Source organism: Macrobrachium nipponense, chromosome 29 (genome assembly GCF_015104395.2).
Source record: "Macrobrachium nipponense isolate FS-2020 chromosome 29, ASM1510439v2, whole genome shotgun sequence".
Lineage (NCBI taxonomy): Eukaryota > Metazoa > Arthropoda > Malacostraca > Decapoda > Palaemonidae > Macrobrachium > Macrobrachium nipponense.
The window spans coordinates 7,095,828-7,100,827 of record NC_061092.1 but is presented as its reverse complement, the minus strand read 5'-3'; the positions used below and the strand labels follow the sequence as shown (position 1 = coordinate 7,100,827).

Here is a 5,000-nt window from a genome sequence, read left to right as displayed (position 1 = left end):
CTCTCTCTAGAAAGAAAGTAAGGGGGAAACTACAACAAACCGTTTTCTTCGGCAAACTAGGCACACCCTCCTCTTATTTTCAATCACGAGAATATATTTAAGTCAGAAAAAGCCACTGAAAGGTTTTTTTTTCCTCCTTTTTTTATTTTCCAAAGGCTACGTCCTTTTTTTTTCCCCCAGTTAGGGCAAAACGCGAGACACGCCTGGTTTGGACGCGAGAGGGGAAAACAAAGAGAGAGAGAGAGCCAGGTGCGTCGAGTGAGCGAGAGGAGGTCTTGCGTCGGACACGGAGACTGCACGATCCTACTGTCACGCAGTCCAGTGATAAACTGGAGCAAAGCAGAATGTTAGGAGGAGGAGGAGGAGGAGGAGGAGATGGTGGTGTTGGTGGTGGCGGTGGTGGAGTACAGGGAGGGAGGGAGGGAGGGAGGGAGAGAGAGCTGGAAGAGGTTGGGGAAAAAGAGGGCTCTGTTGCGCCCAGCGCGTTTTCCAGGTTTACTGGAAATCTGGCGGAATCCATTTCTATCCCTCCTCTCTCGACTGCGCGACGTAACGCTTCCGTCTCCTTTTAGCGTTGAAGGAAACCATCTTTTCAACGTGATTCCCCTCACTCCTATAAGAACACCTGCGCTGTTGGTGCAGGTGTTATTTACGGGAGTGGCGAAAATATCGAGTTATTGGTATATGTCTGCACCTTCGCAACTGTAAATCTTTCTCGAAACTTTTCCCTCAACTTATAAGCTGGAAAGACACCTGCATTTGATGCATGTCCCAGCGATGTTCTTTCACTCCTCCTCCAAGGACACCTGTGGTGTGCTTTCTTTCAAACATGTGTAATGCTTGCATGTTTCCCACTCCTTCACAAACACCTGCGCTGTGTGTACTTGAGAACACCTGCATTGGTTTCGTGCGTTGTTTGTTTATGAGCGTTTGAGAACTCCTGCATTGGTTTCGTGAGTTGTTTATGAAAGTTTAAGAAAATCTGCATTGTTTTCGCGTGTTATTACTTACGAATGTTTGAAAACACCTGCATTACTTTCGTGCGTTGTTGTTTATTACAAACATTTGAGAACACCTGCATTACTTTCGTGCTTTATTGATTACAAGTGTTTGAGACCATGCATTACTTTCGTGCTTTATTGATTACAAGCGTTTGAGAACACCTGCATTGCTTTCGTGCAATGTTGTTTAAGAACGCTTGAGAGCACCTGCACTGCTTTCATGCTTTGTTACTTACAAACTTTAGAGAGCACCTGCATTGCTTTTGTGCGTTGTTGTTTACGAACGTTTGAGAACATCTGCATTAATTTCGTGCGTTGTTGTTTACGAATGTTTGAGAACACCTTCATTGCTTTCGTGCTTTGTTGATTATGAGCTTTTAAGAACACCTGCACTGCTTTCGTGCTTTGTTGATTGTGAACGCTTGAGAACACCTTCATTGCTTTCATACTTTGTTGATTACAAACCCTTGAGAACACCTGCACTGCTTTCGTGCTTTGTTGATTATGAGCATTTCAAAACACCTGCACTGCTTTCGTGCTTTGTTGATTACAAACGTTTGTGAACACCATTGCTTTCGTACTTTGTTGATTATGAACCTTTGAGAACACCTGCACTGCTTTCGTGCTTTGTTGATTGCGAACGCTTGAGAACACCTGCACTGCTTTCGTGCTTTGTTCATTGCGAATATTTGAGACCTTCATTGCTTTCGTACTTTGTTGATTATGAACGTTTGAGAACACCTGCATTGCTTTTGTGCTTTGTTGATTACATGTGTTTGAGAACACCTGCACTGCTTTCGTGCAATGTTGTTTACGAACGTTTGAGAACACCTGCACTACTCTCGTGCTTTGTTGCTTATGAGCGTTTGAGAACACCTGCACTGCTTTCGTGCTATGCTGATTACAGACGCCTGAGAACACATGCATTGCTTTCGTGCGTTCTTGATTACGAACATTTGAGAACACCTGCAATGCTTTCGTGCTTTGTTGATTATGAACGTTTGAGAACACATGCACTGCTTTCGTGCTTTTCTGATTACAGACGTTTGAGAACACATGCATTGCTTTCGTGCTTTGTTGATTACGAACGTTTGAAAACACATGCACTGTTTTCGTGCGTTGTTGATTACGAACGTTTGAGAACACCTGCATTACTTTCGTGCTTTGTTAATTACGAACGTTTGAGAACACCTGCATTGGTTTCGTGCATTGTTGTTTACGAGCGTTTGAGAACACCTGCATTGCTTTCGTGCGTTGTTGGTTACGAGCGTTTGAGAACACCTGCATTACTTTCGTGCTTTGTTAATTACGAATGTTTGAGAACACCTGCATTGCTTTCGTGCATTGTTGGTTTACAGAGCCGTTTTTTGAAGAAACACCCTGCATTGCTTTTCAATACTTTGTTGATTACCGGAACGCTTCTGAGAACACCTTGGACAACTGCCTTTCGTTCGTGCTTTGCGATTGCGAACATTTGAGAACACATGCACTGCTTTCGTGTGTTGTTGTTCAAGAACATTTGAGGACATATGCACTGCTTTCGTGCTTTGTTGATTGCGAACGTTTGAGAACACATGCACTGCTTTCGTGTGTTGTTGTTTACGAGCGTTTGAGAAAACCTGCATTGCTTTCGTCCTTTGTTGATTACGAACATTTGAGAACACCTGCATTGCTTTTGTGCTTCGTTGATTACGAACATTGGAGAACACCTGCATTGCTTTCGTGCTTTGTAGATTACGAACGTTTGAGAACACCTGCATTCCTTTCGTGCGTTGTTGTTTACGAGCGTTTGAGAACTCCTGCATTGCTTTCGTACTGTGTTGATTACGAACGCTTGAGAACACCTGCAATGCTTTCGTGCTTTGCTGATTGCGAACGTTTGAGAACACATGCACTGCTTTCTTGTGTTGTTGTTTAAGAACGTTTGAGAACACATGCACTGCTTTCGTGCTTTGCTGATTGCGAACGTTTGAGAACACATGCACTGCTTTCGTGTTCTGTTGTTTAAGAACGTTTGAGAACACATGCACTGCTTTCGTGTGTTGTTGTTTAAGAACATTTGAGGACATATGCACTGCTTTCGTGCTTTGTTGATTGCGAACGTTTGAGAACACATGCACTGCTTTCGTGTGTTGTTGTTTACGAGCGTTTGAGAACACCTGCATTGCTTTCGTCCTTTGTTGATTACGAACATTTGAGAACACCTGCATTGCTTTTGTGCTTCGTTGATTACGAACATTGGAGAACACCTGCATTGCTTTCGTGCTTTGTAGATTACGAACGTTTGAGAACACCTGCATTCCTTTCGTGCGTTGTTGTTTACGAGCGTTTGAGAACTCCTGCATTGTTTTCGTACTGTGTTGATTACGAACGCTTGAGAACACCTGCAATGCTTTCGTGCTTTGCTGATTGCGAACGTTTGAGAACACATGCACTGTTTTCTTGTGTTGTTGTTTAAGAACGTTTGAGAACACATGCACTGCTTTCGTGCTTTGCTGATTGCGAGCATTTGAGAACACATGCACTGCTTTCGTGTTCTGTTGTTTAAGAACGTTTGAGAACACATGCACTGCTTTCGTGTGTTGTTGTTTAAGAACGTTTGAGAACACATGCACTGCTTTCATGCTTTGCTGATTGCGAACGTTTGAGAACACATGCACTGCTTTCGTGTGTTATAGTTTACGAGCATTTGAGAACACCTGCATTGCTTTTGTCCTTTGTTGATTACGAACGTTTAAAAACACCTGCATTGCTTTCATGCTTCGTTGATTACGAACATTTGAGAACACCTGCATTGCTTTCGTGTTTGTAGATTACAAACGTTTGAGAACACCTGCATTGCTTTCGTGCGTTGTTGTTTACGAGCGTTTGAGAACACCTGCACTGCTTTCGTGTGCTGTTGTTTAAGAACGTTTGAGAACACATGCACTACTTTCGTGTGTTGTTGTTTAAGAACGTTTGAGAACACATGCACTGCTTTTGTGTGCTGTTGTTTAAGAACGTTTGAGAACACATGCACTACTTTCGTGTGTTGTTGTTTAAGAACGTTTGAGAACACATGCACTGCTTTCATGCTTTGCTGATTGCGAACGTTTGAGAACACATGCACTGCTTTCGTGTGTTGTTGTTTACGAGCGTTTGAGAACACCTGCATTGCTTTCGTGCTTTGTTGATTACGAACGTTTGAGTGCACCTGCTTTGCTTTCGTGCTTCGTTGATTACGAACATTGGAGAACCCCTGCATTGCTTTCGTGCTTTGTTGATTACGAATGTTTGAGAACACATGCACTGCTTTCGTGTGTTGTTGTTTAAGAACGTTTGAGAACACCTGCATTGCTTTCGTGCGTTATTCCATACGAACGTATCGAAGAATAACAACGTTATTATTAACAGCTATAACAATGAACAGACGACGAAATAGTGACGTCAACACCAAAATGTATGAAGATATAATCCACCCAAAACAGCTTTCACGATACAAAATAACTATAGAATAGAAAACAATGACTTTTGCGACGGCAAATATCGTGCTGTCTCTCTCTCTCTCTCTCTCTCTCTCTCTCTCTCTCTCTCTCTCTCTCTCTCTCCATTTTTATCCGACAACATTAGACATAACAGAAAGTTGTATTCAATTTAGCATTCTCTCTCTCTCTCTCTCTCTCTCTCTCTCCATTAATGTGAAACGATTCCTACCTGGAGATAATGTGCGTAGGTTGCATGCTTGTATAAATTGCATAAACCCTCTCTCATTTGCATGCAAGCACTGCTGCATGTTTAAGAATTTACGTAAATGAAGCCCTTGTATTGATTATGATTTCAGTGGTAATGATAAAGACGATATTGATAATATTGCAGTGGTAATTAAGATAACGAAGGAAACGTCAGATAAGAATGGATAAAATCAAAATTAACATCAAAAGTTACATCCTCGTTCCATAAGACGACACCAATTTTGCAAGCGGTCACTGCTTAGATGGGTGACCCCCGGGCCCTGACGCA

The 5,000-nt window shown here is 42.4% G+C and overlaps 1 protein-coding gene across 2 annotated transcripts in view; it reads right to left on the bottom strand.

Annotated features, from left to right (window-relative positions):
* LOC135206080 (cytoglobin-1-like) overlaps positions 1–5,000 on the bottom strand; it is a 462,438-nt gene that overhangs the window by 254,687 nt on the left and 202,751 nt on the right. The window contains exon 1 of one of the 2 annotated variants that reach the window (XM_064237281.1): positions 1–338. This exon is cut by the window's left edge and continues 510 nt beyond it. The exons of the other annotated variant lie outside the window; for it this stretch is intronic. The gene's annotated coding sequence lies outside the window, so the exon portion shown is untranslated. Of the gene's footprint in view, positions 339–5,000 lie in introns of those variants that run through there. 2 annotated transcript variants of the gene reach the window in all.